This window comes from Orcinus orca, chromosome 4, assembly GCF_937001465.1.
Source record: "Orcinus orca chromosome 4, mOrcOrc1.1, whole genome shotgun sequence".
NCBI lineage: Eukaryota > Metazoa > Chordata > Mammalia > Artiodactyla > Delphinidae > Orcinus > Orcinus orca.
The window spans coordinates 102,515,605-102,541,525 of NC_064562.1; the positions used below are offsets into that span (position 1 = coordinate 102,515,605).

General features: G+C 47.2%; 1 pseudogene across 1 annotated transcript; it reads left to right on the plus strand.

Moving 5' to 3' along the window:
• The first annotated feature begins 5,256 nt into the window (after positions 1-5,256).
• LOC117200057 (60S ribosomal protein L21-like) lies at positions 5,257-5,859 on the plus strand (annotated as a pseudogene). Its single transcript, XR_007476941.1, has one exon. The product of XR_007476941.1 is annotated as a 60S ribosomal protein L21-like (transcript).
• The last annotated feature ends 20,062 nt before the right edge of the window (positions 5,860-25,921 follow it).

Consider the following 25,921-nt stretch of genomic DNA (forward strand, 5'->3'; position numbering starts at 1 on the left):
AAGAAACCATCTCGAGGGCTTCCCTGGTGGCACAGTGGTTGAGAGTCCGCCTGCCGATGCAGGGGACACGGGTTCGTGCCCCGGTCCGGGAAGATCCCACATGCCGCGGAGCAACTGGGCCCGTGAGCCATGGCTGCTGAGCCTGCACGTCCGGAGCCTGTGCTCCGCAATGGGAGAGGCCACAACAGTGAGAGGCCCGCGTACCGCAAAAAAAAAAAGAAAAAGAAACCATCTCGAGCATCTTATTGAGAGTCACATGGTCTGCAGCGGCCTGGCCATCTCCACTTCATGTCATTTAACTTGTTCTTCTATCCCCTGTATTGCCTGGAAACATGGCCTCTTTTCTGTCCTTCTAGCGCTATTTCTCTTGATAGCATCTGACATTCCTTCCTGTTGCCTTGAGCTCTCTGCTGGTTCCCTGCCTATGTCACTGGCAGCTCCTTCTCAGCCAGCCTCCTTTCAAGTTACTTATCCTTCCTCATTCATGTGGCCACCTGAAATGTCAATGTTTCCCCAAGGTTTTGTTCCCAGCCACCATTATTCTCATTATGTGTAAATTCGTTTACTTACATTTCTCCATCTACTCTCTTTATACTAATGGTCCCAAAGTTATGGCTCAAACTATCTGCTAGAATCTCCAGTTGGATGGTATTCATTCTTCCACTCTCTTTCTCTCTCCTAAGCTGTCTTTCTAGAACCAACTATGTGACAGGCGTTGCGGATGAAGTTAAGAACAAGGCACATGTACTCCCTGCCCTCATGGAGCTCACTATCTATGAGAGAAGATAGACTGTAAAGAAATAGACTGGAGAGTGGGCAGGGGCAATGTGTACTCCCTGCCCTCATGGAGCTCACTATCTATGAGGGAAGATAGACTGTAAAGAAATAGACTGGAGAGTGGGCAGGGGCAATGCATGCGAGGTACGGAAGGTCACATTGAGGACTTTGGACTATAGCTAAGAGGACAGAGAAGTCCCTGATCAGATCTCTTCAGTTTGCCCTCAAGACAGTCACTCTGACTACAATGCAGAAAACAGGAACAAAAGCAGATGGGTATGCACAGGTAGGTAGGGAACAGGTAAGAGTTGATGATGCCATCTCAAACTCAGCATAGCCCAAACTGGTCATTATCTTTTCTTAAGACCTGCACTAGTTTTTCTTATCCAACCACCCAATTATCTAGGCTTGAAGCCAAGAGCCACTGCCTTAATTCAGAGTCTCACAGTTACTGCAGTGGTCTCCTAGGTGACCTGTCTCCCTCTACTTCATCTTCACTGTGGAGGGTATGGGTTTTTCTTCACCTCTTCCCCCTCTTCCCACCTACTTTCTGGAGTTGTTGCATCCAAGGGAATTGAACATTGCTGTAATGCAACTCAAGGAGACCCTGTATGCCACACATAGGTGCTGAGACTCTGCTAGCCAATTTACTTGTATACTACGAGACACACCTGGCACGTTCTTTAAGGCATCCCAATGTCAGAACAGACTTCCATCTTAAAATTTTATTCCTCCTCCTCCACCTGCAAGACCTCAAGTCCCCTCTATCCCCTGACAAGACATCGGGCTGGTGAAGTGGATAGTGGCTGACACCTAAGGAGGGGCACATAGTGGAGTGAGTGGGAAGGGCGGGAAGAGGAAGCTAAAAGCAAAGGGGCTCAAAAGGAGTTGAGATAGGACCCAAGGAAGAACTTCTTAGGTACTCTTTGAGGGCTGGAGGGTGACTGTGGGGTTGCCCCAATATTTTAAATGTTAATATGACATGGAGAGGAGTTAAGTTATCCAAGGAGCCCACTCAAAACTCCTCAACACACTCTGGACCAGAATTGGGCTGGTCTATAGCCCTTGAACTTTATTTGGAAGTGAATGAACTTTCTTCAAAGGTGGATACACACATGTTTGCATGTGCTTCCCTGGTTAGGGAGGCAGTGTGTCCTTACGCTCCCCTTCTCACAGGTGAGCAGATGTGTAGATTCCTCCAGCATGGAGACAAAAGGCTAAGGAAATGAACGAACAGATGAAGAAGTGAATGCCATGCACTGTGATGTGTTGGACACATCATCACTCAACACAGGTGCGATGCTGTCTCCTTTCTGAGAGTCAAGATCATAGGCAAGGAATAGGCCAAGAGTGCACACTAGGATATTTGGGAAGGAGAGGTAGAGCTGACGGGGAGGGGGTAGAGCCAGGAAAAGGGGAAGTGGAGGGTGGCTGGAGAGCTAAGAGCTGTCGTTTAGGTTTCCCATGGCTCTCCTACGACTACTATATTCTTTGCTTATGGGAGAAGAGTAGTTCTTCAAAGAGCTGAGAAAATGCTTTTTAATTCTGAAGTTGAGAGCTCCCTTCAACTCTTCCCAGGTCCTCAGCCTTGAGCACAAGTGAAAAGGTATGAGTTGCAAGGTTGAAGGTGTAAAGGAAAGTTCAGCTGATTTGAGCCTTCCCATCAGGGCCATGTAGGTAGATGAGTTATAGGGTCAAAGGAGGTTGCATTTCAGAGTGTTTATACATGGTGTGTCACCTCCTCAGAGACCCCAAGGACGTGAGGACCCTGTGGCAGCCGGAAAGTCCTTCTAAGGTCAGATCTTTATGTTGGATTTTTCCTGGAGCAAATGGACACTAAAAGTCAACAGTGACTAATATTTCTTGAGTATCCACAGAAGTTGGGCCTGAAGAACCCAGAGGCAGTCCTTAAAATATTTGTTCTTAAATATTTATGTAGCTCTGACAGTGGGCTGTGCATGATATATGGAGGAGAAAGGTGAGCAACGTAAGCTCCCTTTTTACTAAAGTATAGTTTAGTAAGGCAAGGAAGACAATGACACAAAAATATTGTGATTCAACGCAGGAAGAACTATAAGAGAGCATAGTCTCTGTGGCTGAGGGAGTGTCGAGGAGTGCATGGCCAACTCTTCTTGATTAAACCAGGAAAGGAACTTTTGAAATGGGTGTTGATGGATGAATATGAGTTCTCCAGAAAGAGGTGCAGAAGATGCCTCTGGGCTGACTCTCTAGACCAAAGGAACATGTAACATTAAAAGACATGGGGAGGGCTTCCCTGGTGGCGCAGTGGTTGAGAGTCCGCCTGCCGATGCAGGGGACACGGGTTCGTGCCCCGGTCCGGAAAGATCCCACATGCCGCGGAGCGGCTGGGCCCGTGAGCCATGGCCGCTGAGCCTGCGCGTCCGGAGCCTGTGCTCCGCAACGGGAGAGGCCACAACAGTGAGAGGCCCGCGTACCGCAAAAAAAAAAAAAAAAAAAAAGACATGGAGAGAACAAGAACTGGAAGCAGGGACTTGAACAGATATTTGTACCCCAATGCTCAGAGCAGCATTACTCAAAATTGCTAAAAGATGGACACAACCCAATGTCCACTGATAATGAATGAATAAACAGAATGTGGCATATACATACAATGGAATATTTTCAGCCTTAAGAAGGAACGAAATTCTGACACATGTTACAACATGGATGAAACTTGAAGACATTACGCTAAGTGAAAAAAGCCAGCCACAAAAAGACAAACACTGTAGGATTCCATTTATATGAGGTGCCTAGAGTAGTCAAATTCATAGAGTCAGAAAGGAGAATGGTGGTTGCCAGGGGCTGCAGGAAGGGAGAATGGGGATTTGTTGTTTAAGAGGTTCAGAGTTTCAGTTTGTGATGATGGAAGAGTTCTGGAGATGGATGGTGGTGATGTTTGCACAACAATATGAATGTACGTAATGTTACTAAACTGTACACCTAAAAATGGCTAAAATGGTAAATTTCATGATATGTCTATTTTATCACAATTTTTAAAAATTAACAAGAAAAAGGATGTGGGGAGAGAGATAACTGAGATGTTTCTGGAGAATGGTGAACGCATAGGTATGACCAAAACTTTAGGTGTGGGTTAGAGACTGACCAGCTAAATTTAGTCCAGTTAATGAAGTTTTGTACCTAAGGAGGTGGGACTTTACATCAGGTGTAATGGAAAGTTAACAGAGGTTTGAAGCAGGCAAGAACCAAGGTATTTTAGGAAAGTTTTAGCTTTCAGAAGTTGAAAACGCTCTGAAGAGGTGAAAGGCTAAGGAAGAGGCTCCCACAGTAGCCTCTGTATCAGATTTGATGAGAGCTGGAACTTGCCATGGAGATGAGGAGGTGGGAGCATCAAGAGATGAAGCTGAATTGACAGGGACATATGTCTATAGAATTAAGTGTGAAGTTGAGGGATCATGGGAAGCTGAGGATGCATCCGAGCCTTCTGGCTTGGGGGACCGAGTGGACAGTGGGAACAACCACTAACTTAAGGATTTCAGGGAGAAGAGTGTGTTTTGTGGGGAAGAATACACATTTGATTTAAGACCTGTATAAGTTTAAAATGCACTTGTATTTAGTGCCATGTGATTATGTAATGTCTTTGGTCTCCGTTTCTTTCACTGTGCTGTTCTTGTCTCTAAAGCTAGAGTTTTAAGCACACAGATCTGGTGCATTCATTCATTAATTCATCTGTTCATTCATTCATTCAAGAAGCATTGATTGAGCACATTTGCATTGATTATTCATTTATTCAACCTTCACCTCTGTTCTGGCCCAATACCAAGAATAGGCAGTAAATCTGGGCATGGAATACAGTTATTCTGCCATTAGGTTTTTTCCACTGTACAATAGCTTCCTCTTACTAAAGAAAGCAAGCAAGGTATACAACAGGCCCTCTCTATGCTCAGATCTCATTTAAATTTTCCCAATAACCCTATGAGACAAGTATTGTTATAATTTTTCAGGGAGGGAACGATTATAAAGGGACAATAGGAGATATGGGGGATGATGGATATTTTCATTGTGATTGCAATAATCGTTTAACTGGTATATATATATATATATATATATATATATATATATATATATATATATATATATATATATACAAGTCAAAACTTACCAAATTATACACTTTAAATTTGTAAAGCTCATTGCATGATAATTATACCACAATAAAGCTGTTTTATAGAATTTTTGGTCAATAACTACAAAGTAACTTTCGATAAGGTGTCATTTGCTGAGAAGTCAATAATTTAGTTATAAATGACAAACAAAAAACCTGTCCCTCTGTGTTTCTACCCCTTAGACCTCTGTTTCTCATTTTCTTGGTAGCCAGTTTCCCCCCGTACTTTCTTCTCCAGAATGGCTTTGGTTCAAATAGAGCTGAGTTTTTTGTTTGTTTCAGGTGTAATTTACAGAGGCCAAATTTACCCTTTTTAGTGTACAGTCCTGTGTGTTTTGACAAACACATACATGTGTATAACCACCACCACAATCAAGATAGAAAGCAGCCTTTCGGCCGGAACTTCCATCTTCCCATAATTCACCAAAATGACCAACACAAATGGAAAGAGGAGGGGCACCCACTACATGTTCTCTAGGCCTTTTAGAAAACATGGAGTTGTTCCTTTGGCCACATACATGTGAATCTACAAAAAAGGTGATATTGTAGATATCAAGGGAATGGGCACTATTCAAAAAGGAATGCCCCACAAATGTTACCATGGCAAAACTGGAAGAGTCTACAGTGTTACCCAGCATGCTGTTGGCATCATTGTAAACAAACAGGGTAAGGGCAAGATTCTTGCCAAGAGTATTAATGTGCGTATTGAGCATATTAAGCACTCTGACAGCTGAGATAGCTTCCTGAAACGGGTGAAGGAAAATGATCAGGAAAAGAAGGAAGCCAAAGAGAAAGGTACCTGGGTTCAGCTGAAGCGCCAGCCTGCTCCATCCAGAGAAGCACACGTCGTGAGAACCAGTGGAAAGGAGCCTGAACTGCTGGAGCCCATTCCCTATGAATTCATGGCATGATGGGTGTAAAGAAAATTAAAAGACCTGAACTGTTAAAAAAAAAAAGATAGAAAGCATTTCCGTCCTCCCCCAGATTCCCTTGTGCCCCTTAGACGTCAATCCCCTTTCCTCAACCCCAGCTCCTGGCAGCCTCTGATGTATTCTTTTTCCCTACAGTTTTGCCTTTTCCAAAATGTCGTATAAATGGAATTATACAGTGGGGAGCCCTTGGAGTCTGCTTCTGTCACTTTGCACAGGCTTTCTCCACCTCAACACTGTTGACATTGGGGCCAGATCACACTTTGCTGCGGGGCTGTCCTGCGCACTGTAGGATGTTTAGTAGCGTCCCTGGCCTCCACCCACTAGATGCCAACAGCATCTCCCTCCTAGACTGTCACAAACAAAAATGTCTTCAGATATTGCCAGATGTCCCCTGGGGGTCAAAATCACCCCTGGTTGAGGACCTCTGACTTAGAATAATGCATTTGAGATCACATGTGTTGTTGTATGTAAGTTTCCATCCTTTTTACTTAGATCATCGTAACTACTACCACATACTGTTTGTACAAAATAGGACCATGCAGAAGGAACTGGAAAGAACCGAACACAGACCCAAACCACGGTTGGAATAGGCCTCTCTGGGATGAGGAATGAGCTGGTATGGAGATAGAAGTTTCATTTTCCTCTGAAAGCATTTTTTTCTTCCAGACAGAGACTTGAAATATGGTAGTCAACTGCTCTCAATCCAAATGGGAGGTTTCACCTAAAATATCTACCGTTACCGAACTTCCCAGAACGTAGCCACACTCAGGAGCGGACAACTGAAAAGACGGCAGGAGTGACTGTGAGGGCCGGTGCCCTGACCCACGGGCAGGATGGGCAAATCTCTCCATCTCTTGGAATCTCACGTATCAAACAAGGATGATGGCCAGTAGGACGGTTAGCGCTGCAATGAGGAAGTGCTGGGAAGTGAAGAAAGCAAGCAAGTTCCCTCTTCTCCAAGTGGCTGGGCGGGCACACCATCTCACCACTCTGGTTTCCACTGTTTGCTTGTTGGCTCACTTGTGCATACTTTATGCTGTCTGTCCGCTAACAGCCTGTACCCACTTAATTGCCTGTGACCACACATCTGCTATGGTGGTGAGCGGCCGTCAATGCACTTAAGGGGTGGGAAGGGCTTTCGGCAGGGAAATGCTCTCCAAAATTCTGGAGCAGGGACTGGAGAGCAAAAAATGCCCTGTGCTTGGCCAGACATAGAGCCTTTGAGATCTGTGCTGATTGGATGGGGGCACTGAGGTTTCTGTTTGGAAGAAAAACACTTCTAGGGAAAGCACGAGTGGAATCGGCCTTTGCATTTCTCAAGAACACTGTTTATAATAATAGCAATCCCATGATTTTGCAAAGCTGCATTTGTTGACTGAGTTAAGTAAATAAATGAACAAATTTCGTATACAGCTGTCCCAAGGCAAAAGTGGGAAACAGATAAAGCTGGTCATGGGTGCTTCCAGATCCTATGTTCAGCTCTTTTTTTTTTTTTGCTTTTTAATAAATTCAACAAATATTTAATGAGCAACTCCTAGGCTCCAGGCGCTGTGCTGTGAGGTAAGAAGTGGTATATGTTTAAAGTCATCACATTGTACACTTTAAATCTATTACAATTTTATTTGTCAATCATATCTTGGTAAAGCTGGAGAAAACAGTGTGAGGATGATAAAACACAGCCTTCACCCTCAAGTAGCTCACTGTTGTGTCCTGTGACAGCTGGGAACAGCTGGATTACTGTGTGATGCACAAACAATGGAAGCAAAGAGGTGGCCTGTGCTCTTCACCATCACGCTCTGCTTTCTCATGGCGCGTGGGCGAGACTGTTTCTCAGATGCTAGATCCCAGATGAATTCATTCGACAAATATTATGTGTCGGACACTGTTCTTGGCACTGGGTGGATAGCAGTGGACAGAAAAGGATTAAAAACATCTCTGTCCTCAGGGGTCTCATGGGGTGAGGCCCACAGTACAAAAGTAATTAGGTAAATGATAGAGTAGATTTTACAGAGAAACATAAGGCAAGCAAGAGAAACAGGCAGTGCCGGGGACTAGGCTGCACTTTTCACTGGGGTAGTCAGGGAAGGCCTCGTATTTGAACAAACACCAGAAAGAGTTGAAAGGGCAGATATCTCTGGAAAGAACATTCCAAGCAGAGAAATTAGCAAGTTCAAAGGTCCTGAGGTAGAAGCATAGCATTTGAGGGCTAGTCGACAGCAAGGCCAATGTAAGCATAGAGTAAGCTGGGAGGAAAGCAGGAGACAAGGTCCAGGTGCAGAGCCACGTGTGGAGGGCTGAGGGTTATGGTGAAGACTTTGGTCTCTACTCTGCGTTGTGATAGTATGTGCTATAGTTTGAACATTTGTGTCCACCCCTGCCTGCCCCCCGCCCCCAGTCTTCAGATCCATATTGCTGCTAAGATTCTACAGGGTTGGCCTGCCTGGGCTGAGTCTCACGTTGACATCACCCAAACTCCCAGCTACGACACAGCTTTGCATGCCCATGGAAAATTCCTTTCCCAAGGCTGTGGCCAGTGCCAAAGTTTGTGTTCTCAACCACAACGCTAAATGGCCTCCAGATCCTGGGCTATATCACCTCCAGGGTCAATCCTCCAGCACGCTCATCTTACAACAACAGCAGTCCTTGGAAGACCATACAGGAGCATAAAATAGCACACTGGTTGCGATGATTTTTAGATAAACTCAATCTTGGCACCGCTCAACATGAAGTGGCACTCTTTGGTCCTCAAAGGTACTAGGAACCTTGGAAATAAATAACCACTTGTTCCAGTCTCTTAGGGAAACTAAAACATGGTGCCAAGACAAGAATAAAATGTCATTTATATATGTTGAGAGGCAACATGGTAGGAGAAGGGCATGGGCTTTGGTGTTAGATGGACCTGACTCACCATCCTGACCTTATTGCTTATTTGCTGTGCAAGCTGGGGACAGAGACAAAAACTCTGTGTCCAGCAATTTTCTTACTTGGAAATGAAAACAGGGCCTCCTTGCAGGGTTGTCACATGAGTAAAGAAATGAAGTATAGGGTGTATGACACATTAACGCTGGACGCGCAGGCTCAGCGGCCATGGCTCACGGGCCCAGCCGCTTCGCGGCACGTGGGATCTTCCCGGACCGGGGCACGAACCCGCGTCCCCTGCATCGGCAGGCGGACTCTCAACCACTGTGCCACCAGGGAAGCCCAAAGATACTTCTGTTAGTCCTTGAGCACCCTTGCAGAGGCTGGGGTAGTACAGGGTGAGCAGCGACGTGCGTGTGTGTGCAGGTGTGTGTGCGCGGGTGTAGTCCCGGCCTGAACCTATCTGAATTCATCCAGGTAAGACTGGCTGTGTCTGGTAAAGAAGTGGGTGAACTTCCAGGAGTGGGTTTGTGGGAAGATATTTGGGTAGAAGGAGAATAAGGGCACAGTTTTGTCAGGTGTTCCTAAGTGGGGACGGGAGAGTCAGCCTTGGACATTGTTGCCTGACCTGGTCCCAGAGATGTGAGTTTGAGGGGGGCTGCCGGAAGACACCAGTTGAGTTATATTTATGAGATTCTAAGCCCCCCTGCTGTTGCTCATCCCCAGGGTGCCTCATGGACCCTTGTTTGGCTCTCTCCTGCTTCATCATGAGTATAACCCATTCCATTCGCTGTGGAAACTAAAAGCGTCGTGTCTGTTTTCCTGCTTAGAGTCTATAGCTACACCGCCATCTTTCCCATAGGCTGGGGAAGGCTAAGGAATCTCAAGTTGTATCTACTTGGATATATATGTAAATATGGAGGAAGAGGATGTTATAAAATTTTATGAGATGCTAAAAATGACCCTCACTCGAGTTATTCGATTCTTACTAAGACAAGCGTCTCCCTACTCCAACATCCCCAGGAAATAGCAGGCTTGCTCCAAAAACCCAACAAGATCATTCTCTGGTCTTTCTTCCCTCAGCTTGAGCTCATCTGGACTCTGACTCACATGGTTTGCATCCCACTGAGGTTAGGGTGTTCGATTCCATTTCAGATTTACTTCCTTCTTGAGGGTAGACAGTTACAGTAATGGCTCCCAATGGAGCCAGGGGTCCCTCCCTGTATCCACACCCTGGTGTCGTCTCCTCCCACATGGACTCAGAGCTTGGCCATGCGACTTGCTTTTGCTAATGGGACAGCAAATGTAACACAAGCGGAGACTGGAAAGTGATTGTGAGTTGAGTCTTTCTCTCTCTCCTGCTGCTTTTGGAACCTAGCCACCGTGTGGAGAAGCCAAGGTTGGTTTCTGGAGACATGCAGCCCAGCTAAGAGGCCACATCCATGCCTAGATAAGTGAGGAAGGCCATCTTAGACTACCCAACCCCATTATGAGCTGCCAGATGGTAGCAGCCAGATGACCCCAGGTGAGATGACTAGAAGAACCACACTGCTGAGCCTAACCAAACTGCTGACCTCCAGAACCATGCATAAATAACATGGTGGTTGTTTCCAACCACTGAGTTTGGGGATGGAATGTTACTCAGCAAAGGCTAAGTCACACAATTTTCTTTCTGCCTTTTGTACTTTTCTACCAACTTACTAGCACTTTCATTCTGTCCACCACTCCTTCCGGAAGACAGTGCCTTCTGCCCCTCACAGGCACCTCAGCTGACCTTTCACCAAAGGGAAACTCGTCCTGCACCCAGAAGCATGGGTTCCGTCAGCAAAGGTCCAATGGCTGTCGCTGTACTGCTTCCCCTTAAGAGTTAAGCTCTGACTTCACTGCATGCAAAGTTTCCTCTAAATTTTTTCTTTTTGGAAAAAAAATGTGGTTTTGCTTCCAAATGATGTTCCAAATGTATCTGGCTCACCAAGGAGTAATCCGTCAGCTGGAAAACGCAGCGATGCTGCTATTTTAGTATGGCACCAGGCCTCTGGCTTCTTGCTTCTGCCAGGGCTGCCGATACTTCTTTATGGAAAACTAAATCAACCGCCTGAGATCCAGAGACTTGTCCCAAAGGGGTATTTCAGAAAGGAGAGGCCCTCTGCCTTCTTTCCATTCTGCCTCTTTCTACCCAACTCCTAGCTCCTCCAGGCAAAATGGGTCTTCTTCCCTTGGGGCAACCGAACTTCTAAACTGCTTAAGTGGAGGCCCATCTGTTGTCCCTGACCCTTTGGCTTCTCCCCACACTCACCCTAATTGTTCTCTGATGAAGGCTAAACGTAAGCCTGTGTAACACTCCAAAAATGCACGGCTGGCCGAACCCAACATTACCAAGAGAGACAGCTATGAGAAAACAATATGCCTGTTTGCTCGACCTCCCTTTCTGCAGGCAGACTAATTCTGGAAACTTTCCCACCCTCCGAGGGCAGAGGTGCTTTGCTAATTCTGCCAAGTGTCAAAATGCACGGCGTTTGAACAGCTTCGTCAGGCTAGTGCTGTTGAGCAGACTGTCCCCTGGTAGAAACTCCTGTGTATTCCGTGCAGAAAGCATCTGCCCTGGACCCAGTAAAGGGCGCAGTTTAAGGAGGGGTCACTTCTTATGGAACTAGTTGCCTTTTCTCAGGCACTGCTCTTCCCTGAAAGAGATTAGCTGGGCAAAGGTCACTGAGGAGAAGCAGCGGCTCAGAGGTCACCTCAGGTACTGGGAATGACTCATCGACCACAGAGAAAGGGACTGGGGCTTGGAGTGAGACCAGTAGGATCCGGGCCCAGCCTAGTGGTCTAAATGTCAGCTGTGACCCGGGAAATGCACTCGGGATCCAAGCTTCCTAGGCCTCACTAATCTGGGTCAGAGAAGGCTCACGATGACAGTAAGGGATCTGGCCCCCCTTGCTTCTCTCTCTCCACCCAAAAGGTCCAGGAGCGTTCCCTTCTGTCTCACGTCTTCAGGGGAGCTTTCCTTGCCCCCACTCCCAGCCTGATCATCCCTGGAATCTGCTTATCTATCTCTCCCTCCTTTGTGCCCCTGCTGTGTCCTGGACATTTTCCTGTAGAGAACTTCTACACTTGATTACGTTTACTGGTTTTCAGGATTTGCTCCTTCTAATGGACTCATGCCTCCTGCAGAGAGGGGATGTGTTGTATTTACTCCATATTCCCAGCTGCCAGCCCAAAGCGGCACTCAGCACTGAGGGGATGAGTGGTCCTTCGCATTTTCCATTGAACTCAGAGAAGCCGGCCCACCCGAGGTCACCCAGCAGCCGAGCGCCTGAGCCTGGATTTAGACCCAGGTTTGTCCTAATCTAAAACCTGTGCTCTTACGGTGCCCCACTGGCCTCCCCAGGCAGTAATCCCTGCCCGCCCCCCCACCATGAGCACCCTTACACGCACACAGTGGTCACAGGAGAGCATGGGCAGAATTACAGCTTGTCGGAGATGAAAATGATTTAAGACACCATGGAAACCAACTCAATTATTTAACACACGAGGAAACCGAGATTAAAGAAATTAAATTATTTGTGTGAGTTGATACGCTTTGGACCTACTTTAAAATTTGGTCTAGGGCTATTCCTGTCAATAATCATGTTCCATTTAATTTAACCCAGAGCCCCGTGGAAGATACATGACGGAGTGACAGACAGTTCCTGCCTTCGGAGAGATTTCAGTGTAGTTGGGAGAGAAATAGAAACTTAGCTATAAATACAGGGCAGGACACGAGGGGTTCGAAGCGGTTCAGGCCCTCAGAGGAGGCAGAACTCTCGCACTGACTTAGCAGAGTCAGGAAAGACTTCACACAGGAAATGATATTGAGATGAGCCTTGGCAAAGGGCTAGATGATGGACGGCTAGGGCAGGGGGCCCAGCACGTGCAATGGCACGGAGATGGGAAAGTGCATCCTGTGCACCTGAGGAATGGTAACATGCAAATGGTAAGTCTGCCGAGCTCTGGGCTTTACCTACAGGTGCAGGACGGTAGGTGAGGCTGCAGGGGGAACTGGGGCATGCTTCTGGGTGATGAGGGCAGATAGGAAACTAAAGCACCTCCAGCTGGTATCTGGGAGGAGAGCTGCTGCTGACAAGCCCCTTCGGGGAAGTGAGCAGAAGGGACAGAGACCTGGGGGTTTAACAGGACAGTAAGAGCAAGAGAAAAGCTAAGTAATTGAGACCCAATGAGAGCAGAGTTCTTTAGGCTACAAGAGAGGGGAAGAGGGATACCATTTTAAGGCAGTAACATGGCGTTTCTCTTCTGTTTCCCACTCTCCCGGTTTCACCCTAGATATCCATTTGCTTATAGGAGGAGGGAGGACTGTGTGTGCAGTAAGGAGGGGGGAGGGGGAGGGGGGGAGAGGACGTAGGGGTGGGGAGGGAAATCTGTGTGCAGATTCTTACTGATTACAGAAGGAATTCCAGAGAGAGACCCAGGTACTGGGTCTTTGGTCATTCAGAATAGGATTATGCAGAAAGTTCCAGGCTTAAGAACCAGACCATTATCTCAAGAAGGGATTTTCCAGATTCTTCTTCCTCTCTTAGTACATCAGGAGAAAGCCTACTACATATAAGATAGATAACCACCAAGGACCTACTGTATAGCACAGGGGATTCTATTCAGTATTCTGTGATAACCTATAGGAGAAAATGATCTAAAAAAGAATGAAGATATGTATATGTATAGCTGAAAGGAAAAAAAAGAAAGAAAGAAAGCCTGAAGCTTGGAGTTCTCCCATATACACAGTAAGATGCCAACGCCAGTCATTTAGGCCTCGTGGGAGTCAGAAAGGAGGGGACAGAAGTATTAGAAGAGCCCACCCTTTCTCTCTACCTGAGAATCTTAAAAAAAGAGGAGGAAGTAAACAGACTGAGAAGACCCAGGCCATCAGCAGAAACGCCCTGCCTGTCCCCACCTCTGGGCCTACAGAGGGAGGGTGTTAGAGAAGTTAGTGTCACCCTTGGGACCTTGGGAGGAAGCCACTGCATATGCCGCCCCATTAGAACCCAGGGAACAGTCACAGAAAAGGAGCTCTGCATGGTCAGCATGAGTGAGGCCTGAAGTTCAGCTTCCCTGGACCACCCTCAGTCTCATGGGGGGGCAGATGCAGAGCTGGGAGCCAATGGGCCCACCGAGGGGGCCTTCTGTTTGGAGACAAGGTGACCTCTCAGCTAACAGAGTGGAGAGAGCTGGGCCTGCAGCCCAACTGAGACCGAGACACGAAATCGTCGCTGGGAGCACTACCTGGGCTGGAAGAATGGGTAACACCTTGAGTACTGGGGGCCAGGAGGTCAAATATGACCCAACCGGAAAAAAAAAAAAAGGCTCCCTGAAGACCAATGGGCAGCACACATCCAGGGGCCTTCATGAGAATGAAGAACTCACTGCCCCTGGTGCCATGAGGGGAGAAAGCCCCCCTCGCCCCATACTCTGGGGCCTCTAGTGTGGGGAGACAGAGGGAGCTGCGGCTATCAAAGACACAGAGTGTTTTTCCTGAAGGCCAAACATTATCCGAAGGGTTTGAAATATCAGCTCAAAGTTTAACTGGATTGACATTTAGTTTTTCCTCCCCATCCCACTAACTAGTGGGTGTGGCTCAGAGGAAAAAGACCAGATTAGTTCTAAGCAAAATAATGCTACTCTGTTTACCCTTCACATCTGATATGTGGTGTGAGTTATATTTGTGCAACTGGCTACTCTGAGCCTCAGGACATCACCGGGCCTGGCGAGTAGCCAGCAAGCCTGTGAAGACCAGCCCAGGCCCCTCTTACAAGGTGGGCTCTGCACGGGCCTTCCTGGCAGAGCTGCAGGCTACCTGGCTCACATCACACAGTACAGCAGGGCCTGGTGGACAGTGGCCCAAGCAAGAGGTGGGGTCTCTGCTTCATAAGGTGGGAACCAGGACTGGGGCTGGCCCCGCGGGAGGGGAGGAGGGAGCTACGCAGTAGTGGGCGCTAATAAGGAGAAGAAAACAGAAGGGAAGTAAGATGCAGGAAGGAGCCTTAGGAAGATGAGAAGTGAAGACTTGATGTCCGTGAGAGGACCCAAAGCTGGGCCAGGGTCTTTGCCCCACGCCCGGAAGGTGGAAAATGGCCCACCGCGGGGCTGGGAAGCCGGAGTGCCCTGCAGGGATGGGCTGGGAGATTGTGGGGAGAAGCTCCAGTCTGAGCTTCCGTGGACAGAGCGGGGCAGAGAGAGCTGGGGGAGAGATGCAGAAGAAGGTGGACACTAGTGACCCTGATTACTGAGCGCTCTGCACACAGTCAGGGGCACAGCTTCGGGAGGTTGCCCTCAAGGGGCAGAGGCCCAGGAGGAATGCTCAGGCCCGTGCGGGCGCAGCAGAGGCAGCAGGCCGGCCGGCGGGGGGCGTCTGGGGGTGCCGAGGGGCGCTGCCCCGGCCTGGCCCGGTCCACGGTTGCCCCCGTCCACCTGCGGGAAGCAGCGGCTTTCCTCCACAGCCCGCCGGCCTGGGAGCTCGGCTTTCGCGGGGCGCTGGTGCCCCCTCCCGGGTGCGCTCGCAGGCCTTGGGCGCCGCGGGAGCTGCTTCGCCGCCAGGAACCTCAGGGCTGGGGCGGGGCCTGTGGGCCGCTTCCCGCGGCGATTCCCTCCCCGGTGTCCGACTCCGCTGCTCAAGCCCGGCCCCTCTAACGCGTCTGCCTTGGAAATCACTTCAGTCCATCCTCCGTCTCGGGCCGCATCCCCGTGTCTTCTCTGGCAGCTCCACTGTCTTGTCCCTCGCACGGTGGAGCTCGGTGATGAAGGTGCCACCGTGGGCTCACACAGGCATCCGGGCCCCAGGCCGTCCTCGAGTCCCTGAATCTCAGGTGCTCCCGGGGCGGAACAGGGTCCCGGGGAGGATGCTTGTCAAGGGGCTGGTGGCACCGGTCCTCCCACAGGGGAAGTTCAGGTGACTAGTGTCCACTTTCTTCTCTGTCTCCCTGCACCCCTCTCTCTCTGCCCTCCTCTGTCCACAGAAGCTCAGACTGGAGATTCTCCTCACAATATCCCAGCCCATCCCTGCAGGGCATTCTGGCTTCCCAGCCCCGCAGTGGACCATTTTCCACCCTCTGGGCATGGGGCAAAGACCCTGGCCCAGCTTTGGGTCCTCTCACGGCCATCAAGCCCGCACTTCACATCTTCCTAAGGCTCCTTCCAGCATCTTACTTTCCTTGCATTTTTCTTCTCTTTATTAGTTCCTACTGCAGCATAACTCTTTCTTCACCTTCACGCAAACCCTCTCCCTGATCGTTAACTCTCCTTTACAGCTCCACTGACCACACTCTGCCTTCCAGCCCCATCATCGCCCTGAGTTCTGATGACCCCGCTGACCCTCAGTTAACAACCCTGGGGCCCCAGTGACTTCTCTGCTGCTCAACCCCAAGCCCAATTCTCAGACCTTGTTTGATAACTCTGCCACACTTAGGACTACGGATGCTTCTTTCTGCAAATTTTCTCTCCCTTGAATTTTCTGGGACGCTCCCTCTGCTTCTCCTATGACCTTGAACCCAGTCCTCTTCAGTTTCCTTGATGACTCCTTTTTGTCCACCGGCACCAGCCACAGGGCTCCTCCCTCTCGGCCTTCTTCTCTTTTCATTCTACCCACTCACCTGTGGGCTGTGATCTCATCCCGCATCCCGGCTCCAGCTCAGATCCTTGCCTGGCTCCACACGTACCCACGCGGGTGAACACTGGTCATCTCCACGTGGACAGCCAGAGAGAGCACCAACTCTGCAGATCCGAAACTGGAATCATTGTCTGTATCCCCAGATTGGTTCTTCCACAGAAGTCTTTTTAATTCCTTTCTCTCTCTTACTCACCCCTCCTACCATCCAACTGGTGTCAGCATTCTGTTGATTCCATCTTATTCTACATTATCGCCTAGAATCTGTCTTTCACTGCCACAGACTCAGCAACAATTTAGTGGGTGCCAGGTACTTCTCTAAGCATTGTGCATGCATGGCCTCATTGAATTCTCTTAACAATCTCATGGAGATAGGAAGGGACTGAGGCATTGAGAAGTCATCTGCTCAGGGTCATATAGCTAATAAGTAACAAAGCCCAGATGGGACCCCAAGTCTTGCTGAGAGTGAGCACTTGCTTTTTTTTTTAGCACTGTTGTAGTGCATTATTTCAGGATCATTTCATTCGTTGCAGAGATTGTCACATCAACTCTCTTTCTAGTTTTCCTGACTTCATTCTTTCCCCTCCTTTAAGTGTAGCTATCAAAACCTAAATTGCTTCCTAAAACTGAAATTCAATACCGAGACTCTCCTCAAATCTTTTCAGTGGCCTCTGCTACTCTTAAGCTAAAATCTGTACTCTGGGGCCTCCTCCTACCCTTTTACCCAATTCTTTCCTACTTATTCTTCATAATCTGCAGCATATTGTCCCTGGATCTCCAAGAGTGTATCAGGTGATTTATTAGTTAGGACTACATGCAGCTATAATATGTAACAGACACCCCCATTAATGGCTTAAATGAGACAGTTAATTCCTCCCTCTTAAAGAGTTTGGAGTAGGCAATTCAGGGTTGGTATGGTGGTTCCACTTTACCACCAATGACCCAGGATCCTTGTGTCTTTCTGCTCCATCATTCCTAACATTCACTTCCCTATTTAATACCTCCTCATGGCTGCAAGATGGCTGCTGCAGCTCTAGTTATTACAATGATATTCCTAGCAACAGGAAGGAAGAAAGGTCAAGAGCCAAAGTGTGTGCCTCCCAGGAGGCTAGGCTGTTTTAATAAGTTTTCTCAGAAGCTCTAACCAATGACTTCTGCTTATACATATTTGGTCTCTCAAAAGAGGAATTGGAGAATGTAGTTTTTGAGTTGGGTACATTGGAAACCCTAGTAGTACAAAGGCCCAGTTAGTGAGGAAGAAGAGGAAGCTGGATATGGGATAGACAGCTAGATGTCCCTGCCCAGATTTCCTTTCTCTACATTCCCCTGGCACTCCTGCTTGCATCTGCCATTGCTCTTTCCAAGTTTCAGTGTAGATACCTGCCTATTGATTTGCTTCTCATACCAGTCTGAACACTCAGTACAGAGGATGGCACCTTGCACACAACAGGTGCTCAGTATAGGTTTGCTGTTGAAGGCCCTTGACACCTAAGGAGAGCACAGGACTCTGGATTGCAGACCCAGCCCTGAATTTGATCATTGTACTATGGTCATGAAAGAGAATGCTGTCATTCTTAGGAAATGAGTGCTAAAGTGTTTAAGGTTGTGTTGTCTGTAACTTACTCTTACATGGCTTGGCAATAATATGTATTATAATTAGATATAGATATTCTATATGTATATACAATGTATTGATTAATAGGTAGGTGGATGATAGAGAAAGCAAATAGGGCAAGATTTTAATAATTGGTGAATCCTAGTGGAGATTTACAGGAGTTCATTATTCTATTCTTGCAATTTTTCTACAGAATTCTTTTTACAAAAATGAGAAGTTAAAAGCGTCACAAAGACTATATTTTCAGGGATCATTTCTACAGTTGATTATTAGAGGAGTTTCTCTGAACATGTCACCACCAGTATTATCTTGAAAATAAAAAAAATAAATAAAAAAAAAGAAGAGGATCGCCAAACTCCAGAATGTCAGACCAAGTAAAAGGAGGACCTTGTAAATTGCTTAGTCTATTTTCCCAGAGAGGTGACAGGCCTTTCCTGAGGCACAGGCTTCCCTGGTGTCCTCAGCCATAATGAGAGTTAACTTCTTACATGTGCCTGCAATCCTTGGCACATGCTGTTCCCTCAGCCTGGAACGTTCATTCTTCCCCTTGTTACCTAATGTCTTCTATTCATCCTTCAGGTCTCTGGTCAAGTGCCACTTCCTCAGGGAAGACCTCCCCGACTCTCCTGATGATGTCAGACTCCCCCGTTACAGGCTTCCTGACATCATGTATTTCTCTGCATCAGCTCAGCACAGTTGTTCGTTTGTATTGGTTTCATCGACACCTGTCTCCTCTACTCCAGTGACCGTTAGTGACAGGTCAGCCTCACACAGTGCTTACTGTGTACCAGGCTACCTTCTAAACACTTTATATGCAGTTAACGTCCACTGCAAGTCCCAAATCCACACGTCCAGGTCGATCAGATCTCTCTCCTGAGCTTCCGACCTGTATTCCGTTCTGCGAATTGGTGATGTCCACTTGGATGCTACACAGGCATCTAAAACCTGGCACGTTCACCGTTGAACTCCTCGTCTCCCTCACAGGGCTTCTCCTCCTCCTCCTATTCTGTTTCTATTTCAAGAAACAGCAGCACCATCCACCCAGCTGCTCCCCTCTCCCCACACACCGGGCGCATCTTAGACCCCATCCTTCCCCCACCGCCTTCAAAGCTACTTTACCGCCACGTCTGTTCCTTTACCTCTAAATGTCTCGGCACATCCACTTCTCTCCTTCTCTGCTCTGATTCCTCTTATTCAAATTGCCGTTTATCATCTCTGCAATGGAATTAAATCAGCTCTTTCTGTCTTTGTTTTACCCCACACCCGAAACCTGAAATCCATTCTCCACACTGTAGTCAGAATTACCTTCTACTGATAAATCATCCAGTTTCACCGGGCCACTCTCCTGCTGAAAATCAGCCCAGCAAACTGATGAGCTAAACTAACTTGGAAATCCATATACCTATGTAAAAACACCTAGAAATTTAAATACATAACTGAGTCTATAAGAAAGAAAGATAAATGTCCTCCTGTCCAAACCAAAAAGGGACACTGAAAACGAGGGCAACTAGCACATGAGTGGTTAGTGCATGTGGTTGGCACATGCGTTGATGCCGTGGCTGTCCTGGGAGTGATCCTTTGACCTTGAATGGACCCTCTTGGTGAGGGGCTGGCTTTTATCAAGAGATGCAACAAAGTGCAACTTTGGCCTCCATATTTGACTAATATCTGCTCTTCAGCTCTGGCTTTAGCTTTGGCCCTTGGAAATCCAAATATTCACATACCTGCTTCATTGGCATCCTGGCATCCTTGAATTTGTGGATCATCAATAATCATGTGATTGTATCCACCCATTTACTCACCTGTTTCACCAGTTTTTCTATTTATGTCCTTTCTCTTTTCCAGGATCCAATCCAGGATACCATATTGCATGTAGATTTATTCCAATTTTAGCTACATAGTCTTTAATCACCTCTTCATGTGTGCTTTTGTAATATCATTTTCTAGAGATAGACCAGAAAGACAATACATTTTCCCCTCTAACATGATTAACCAAATTTGTTTCCCATGATTGATCATTTAAATTTTTTGCTTTCAGCTTTACAACTCTTTTTTTGGTAGTGTCACGAAAATATTTAGGATTGTTGTCAACTTTGGGAAAAACTCTACAAAATTTCTTTCACATACGGGTGTAAATATGTAGTATATTTATAATTGTATACACTGTATTATCAAATATATTCTTAATGGAAGAAAACGTCCATTTTGATTAGATATTGAATAAGAATGAATCCTCTACATTTCTGATGTTAGGAGAATTTTCCACAGACTAGAAAATTATATATGGCTCTATACATCTTAAACCTTGCTTCTCAGCCATCCACATATTTTTGGTGCCGGGCATTGTAGGATTTTTTGCATCTCCATGCAACCTCTGACACTGTGTGCCAGGCAAGGCAGCATTTGGATGGTAGGAGTATTTCTGGAAGACATTCCAAAATCTGTACGCCCCGTAATAACTAAATTATACACGGAAATGACTGCAAACCACCTAACATATCCCATGCAACCCAGAATAAATGTAGGCAAACTCATCTTCCTCCTACTCAAACCCCAAAAGGCCTATGGTCTTTCCAATGCCACCATCATGAGGAGAAGTTAGAAAATATTATAGGTAATTAATAAAAAAGTTATTTTTCTGGTTTTATGCTGTTTGTCTTATTTGTCAGCTTTCTAAACTCTGTTGAGATTTCTTTTCTTGTCAATATTTACTTTCCTTTTTTTTTAAGTGTGCTTTTTTGAAAAAAATTTTTCATTGGAGTATAGTTGATTTACAATGTTGTATTAGTTTCTGCTGTACAGCAAAGTGAGTCAGTTATACATACACATATTTCCACTCTTTTTTAGATTCTATTCCCATATAGGTCATCACAGAGTACTGAATAGAGTTCCCTGTGCTATTCAGTAGGTTCTTTTCTTTCTTTTTTTGTTTTTATTAATTAATTTTTATTTTTGGCTGCATTGGGTCTTCGTTGCTGCACGCAGACTTTCTCTAATTGTGGCGAGCGGGGGCTACTCTTCGTTGCGGCGCACGGGCTTCTCATTGCGGTGGCTTCTCTTGTTGCGGAGCACGGGCTCTAGGTGCGCAGGCTTCAGTAGTTGTGGCCCGTGGGCTCAGTAGTTGTGGCCCGCGGCCTCAGTAGTTGTGGTGCATGGGCTTAGTTGCTCCGCGGCATGTGGGATCTTCCCGGACCACGGCTCGAACCCATGTCCCCTTCATTGGCAGGAGGATTCTTAACCACTGCGCCACCAGGGAAGCCCCTCAGTAGGTTCTTATTAGTCATCTATTCTATATATAGTGGTGTGTATGTGTCCGTCCCAATCTCCCAAATTAACCCTCCCCCACATCAATATTTACTTTCATTCTTAGTCTTGTATTTATAGTTGGCATTGTTGCTCTTAAAGAAGGCCCCCAAATTGCATAAGCTCCAGGCTCCAAGAAAACTGGATCCACCCTTGACTGAGCGAGTTCACCACTCACAGCCATCAGTGAAGAGCTACCAAAAGACGGTCTTCAGGAAGAAAGGAATTGAACTCAGAAGGAAGAGGTGGGATTTAAGAGTCAACGAAACAGATAAGTATTGATAAATGTTAGTTAAATAATAACAATAGCAATAATACCAGGCCATTCCCCATTGTGCTGGTACACAGCATAAACGCTGTGAAGTGGCCGCCAAGGTCTTGTACGATCTGGTCTTTGTTGGCGGCCATCTTTATCGTGCCTCACTCCCACTCACCACCTACTAGAGAACAGCCCCGACTCTGTACATGTGCCCTGGTGCCTCCAGGCATTCTCACATTCTGCTCCTTCTTGCTGGAATACTCTTCCCCTCCCTTCTCAAGGAAGGGACCCCTGACCCTACCAGCCTAGACGAGGGGCCCCTCCGGCCTGCTGCCACACTCACTTGCATTAACTCCTTGCTTGTCTGCACCCGCCACTAGACTGCGGTCTTCCAAGGCAGAGCCAGAGCTTGGCTTGCTCCCCACTGAACCCCAGCACCAAGCACACAGCCTGACGCAGGTGGGCCAGCTGCTAAGTAAATGGATAAACAGCAAACTGAGAGTGGAACCAAAGCCTTTTGCTTTTCAGCCCTTGTTGTTTCGCCTAGTGTTAACAGGTATTCATATTCACCCACTTCCCTGCCTTAGTAAACACAGTCCAGGGAGAATAGTCCCGTCTCTTTCTGATGACTGTGCACTTCCTTATGTCACCTTAGGGTACAGCAGATGCTGTAGACACGGCTGGTGCCCCTTCCATAGCCCCTCACCCTACCCTGGAAGTGGTCTCTGGAGAGTTCCACGCTGGCCTGGGGCTCTCTCCTCCTGAGGACATCCTCTGGCTGCAAGAGTGGCTTGCACTCTGCTCCAGGGAGCTAGCACACCAGGAGCAGACCCCAACACCAGGGGCAGCTTCCTTGCCCGCCGGTGGGCCGATCGGAGTCATATTGCACACAGTCTGTCCCAGGGTGCCCGGCGGGACTGAGCTCCAGCTGCCCAGAGCCACCTCCTCTCTCCCTCACATGCTTCCTGGGCTCACCTCTCTGCTAAACTACTTGAACCCCCATCTTCTAGGACACAGTGCCACTGCCCCAGCGCCGCCTGTCATGGCCCAGCAGTGGAGCGGTAGCAGGTGCAGGAGATGGGGCAGAATTTCGTTTGGCCCCGGGATATAGCTCTAGAAGACAGTGGTTTGGAAAGAAATTCCTGAGATGTGTGAATTTCGATAGAACAAATCTTTCTCCTAAAAGCGTCGGGAGGTTTCAAACTTCAAACACTGAAGCAGGAGAGTCTTAAAAGCAGAAGAGTTTACAGACTCATTCAGAGGGAGAGGAGCTTTGAAAAACCAGATCGTGGTTAACAGAACTTTTGCTGCAGTGACTCAGTATAAAGTGCTTCTCTGGCCAGCACGCCGGCCGGTCTCCTCCATTTAACATGGACAAGCCGAGCAGGGGAGACTGACTCTCAGATTCTTAGGCTGGGTTCTAGCTTCCAAGGAGTTTAGGAAACCTGCTTCTGCCACCTACATAAACTCTTAGTATTTGAAAACAACCAGGACTCCTTGGGCTGTCTCTGTCCTCTGACTTATCCCACAGAGGCAGGGCTACTGGGAAGAAGCCTCCAAGAAGGGACCCTGGAGTGGTCCTCGCCGTCGTCTGGTTTGCATTTTGCTCAAAGGGGAGGGGAAAGGCTACTGCCCAGCGCCTTCAAAGGCTCTTCCCAATGCCTTGGATATGGGTTCAACTGACCAGGAGCAATCCGTCTCCGCGGAGTCGCTCCCCTCAGGCAGAAGAACTCAGCCAGGTGCTCGGCAGCTTCCCAGATGGTAAATATCTCTGCGTTTCACCGGAGGTGTCAGACCCCAACCCGCGGCAATGAAAGTAGGAAGGCTTGAAAGCTGAACGGTTTATAGGCAGATAGAGATTCCAAGGGAGAGTCCATCGCTGGACTCCGTTGTCAGGAGAGAAGGCGGCAGACACACAAAGAGGTTTCCAGAGAGGACTAAGCGCGCAGATGGTAAAGCTGTCAGCAGAGGCCGTGCCGGAGATCCACACAATGGGTGCCCTGTAGGCTGTTTGGGGAGCTTCGTGTTTATATGTTTGTGATCCCTGTCCCCCCTGAAACCCCAGGTTGGGGTCTGCTAACAAAAATAACCTGGTTTGCAACGGCCTTCTTCCAACTCCACTTGAAAGTTTGAAAAACCCTTGGATAGGAAAATAACCTCAGGAAGCCAAGGCTTTCTGCACTTGGCGAAGCCCTAGACCCAAAATACATATAAGAACACTTTGCTTTGAAAGGCCTGCAGTATTCCTATCTGAGTCATCTGAAAACAAATAAAAAGAGACCTAAACAAACAAACCTAATTGTGCACGGAAACACGGCCAGGTTTCCAGCCTGGCTCCCCCTCTGTTTTCATTAGTCAGAAGCCAATATATGCAGCTTTCCCGGTATCCAGACAAGCAAAATATTAAAAACAAATTGCCGAGGTTTCTCCCCTCCCCTCCTTCCCTCATGGTGCACTGCACAGGCCAAGTTCCCGGCTTCTCTCCGCCTTGGCTTTTGAATCTCTTTCCTTCAGTCTTGATGGACAGCTGCCTGCTCACCAGGCTGCCCGTCATCGACCAGCAACCCCGGGTGACAGTGACACTCATGAACGTCAGCCATTACTGGACGCTCAGATGCAATTTAGAAAGAAATGTCTAGGTGTTGAGACATTATCATTTTTACTAATAGTCACTGCAACTGGTTTGAAAATCAGGCCTGCCGACCTAAATTTGCTTAGTACAGACCTATCCATTGTTCTCCGCCTGCACCCTACCAGCTGCCTTCCTTTTTTCTCCCGTTCTAGTCATTTCACCATTAAGTAGGCATTTTATTATGATGGACATCTCTTGGTTTTGCCCAATCATTGTCCTTTCTGGGAATATCATCTACTTTTTCTTTGGAGAATCAGTCCTCCGCCAAAGCTTAGTCCCTGTAGTTTGGTTGGGGTTTGCCTCACTCACCTTGCTTCGGGAGTGTGTGATCAAGGCCTGGCCAATCAGAGTCACCAAAATTGGTGTAGGGATGGACACATCCCTTTAGGCTATTGAGACAGAAGCCTGAGACTTTTGTAAAGACTATTGGGAACGAAGCACATCTATTTCTCCAGGGTTTTGAAGCTGGCAGAATTAAGTCTGAAGCTGCTGGTGGTCATAAGGGCACCGTGTGGGAAGAGCCTGTCTGACAAGAAGAGTAGAGCTGAGTGATCGAGAGGGAAAAAAACTCACACAACATCATCTGGATCTAGCCATGACTGAAGACTAATCTACCATGGACTTTTCTGTTATGTGAACAGCTGAAACCCCCATTTTCAGTTGGGTTGTTTCATCTTGCAACTGAAAGAGACCTAAAAACACACACGTGCACACACACCTTTCAAAATGCCTTGTGCAATTAAAGTTTTGCATCTTCCAAGTGGACTGTTAAACTCATGTTTTTGTTTCAGGAGATGATATTCTCAAAAGAAAGATCTTTTCCCCCTGAATTTCAGTTTCAGCTAAATGTGGCAGGGGCGTCTAGGAGACAATCTACTTTAGCCCTGAGTCCTATGAGGAAAATTGCCTCTGTCTCTCAGTGTAGTACGAGATGAATGAATTCTTTCACCTAACTCATTTTTGACACAAAGAATCAAATAATGTAGTAATTACTGAGGAATTTCTTTGCAGTCCTTGGCTTGTTCTGATGGCCAATTCCAGGCATCTTATTCTGTGAGGCCAGGGGGACATCTAAGTGCCAAGATTAGTCTAGATCCAAAGCATGTGAAAACAACAATACATCCCTGCCAAACAGAAACCAAAGTAACCATGACACATAGACAATTTGAGGGGAGCAATTGAAACTATAGGGCCAAGATTCTTTTCCATGTTTCGTATGACATGAATAGGGAGAACTTGGGCCTCTTGTCCCCTCCTGCTAACTATCTAAAAAAGGAACTCATGTTAACTCCTTTAGTCCAGTCTCTAATTAAGAGTGAATATCAGGATGGGGTAGGGGATTGCATGAAGGGGTGTAACAGGGGCCTGAGGAATTAGACTAAGTGATCAGAGGATGAACACATTTTAAAATAATTAGTTTTAAAATTACTGTCTTTCTCGAAGGAGTTTCATTAGAGCTTGGTTCAAATGTCACCTCCTCCAGGAAGCCTTCCTTCATTAGAAAGTATCACTCTTTCCTGTTGCTCTTGCACAAAATTCAAAATGCTTGATATTAGAAACGGTTGTAAGAAGATGGAGAAAATTTTTACTCATAAAAGTCTCCTTGGGGAAAACACCAGAATAAATAATTCAGTAAGTCCTTTGGGATGAGGTAAGGGATAAGATCTGGAAGTGCATGGTTGAGTAGCACAGGATGGTTCCTATCCTGACTTCTAAGGTGGGCGGGTCTAATTTTGCAAATAGAAGAAG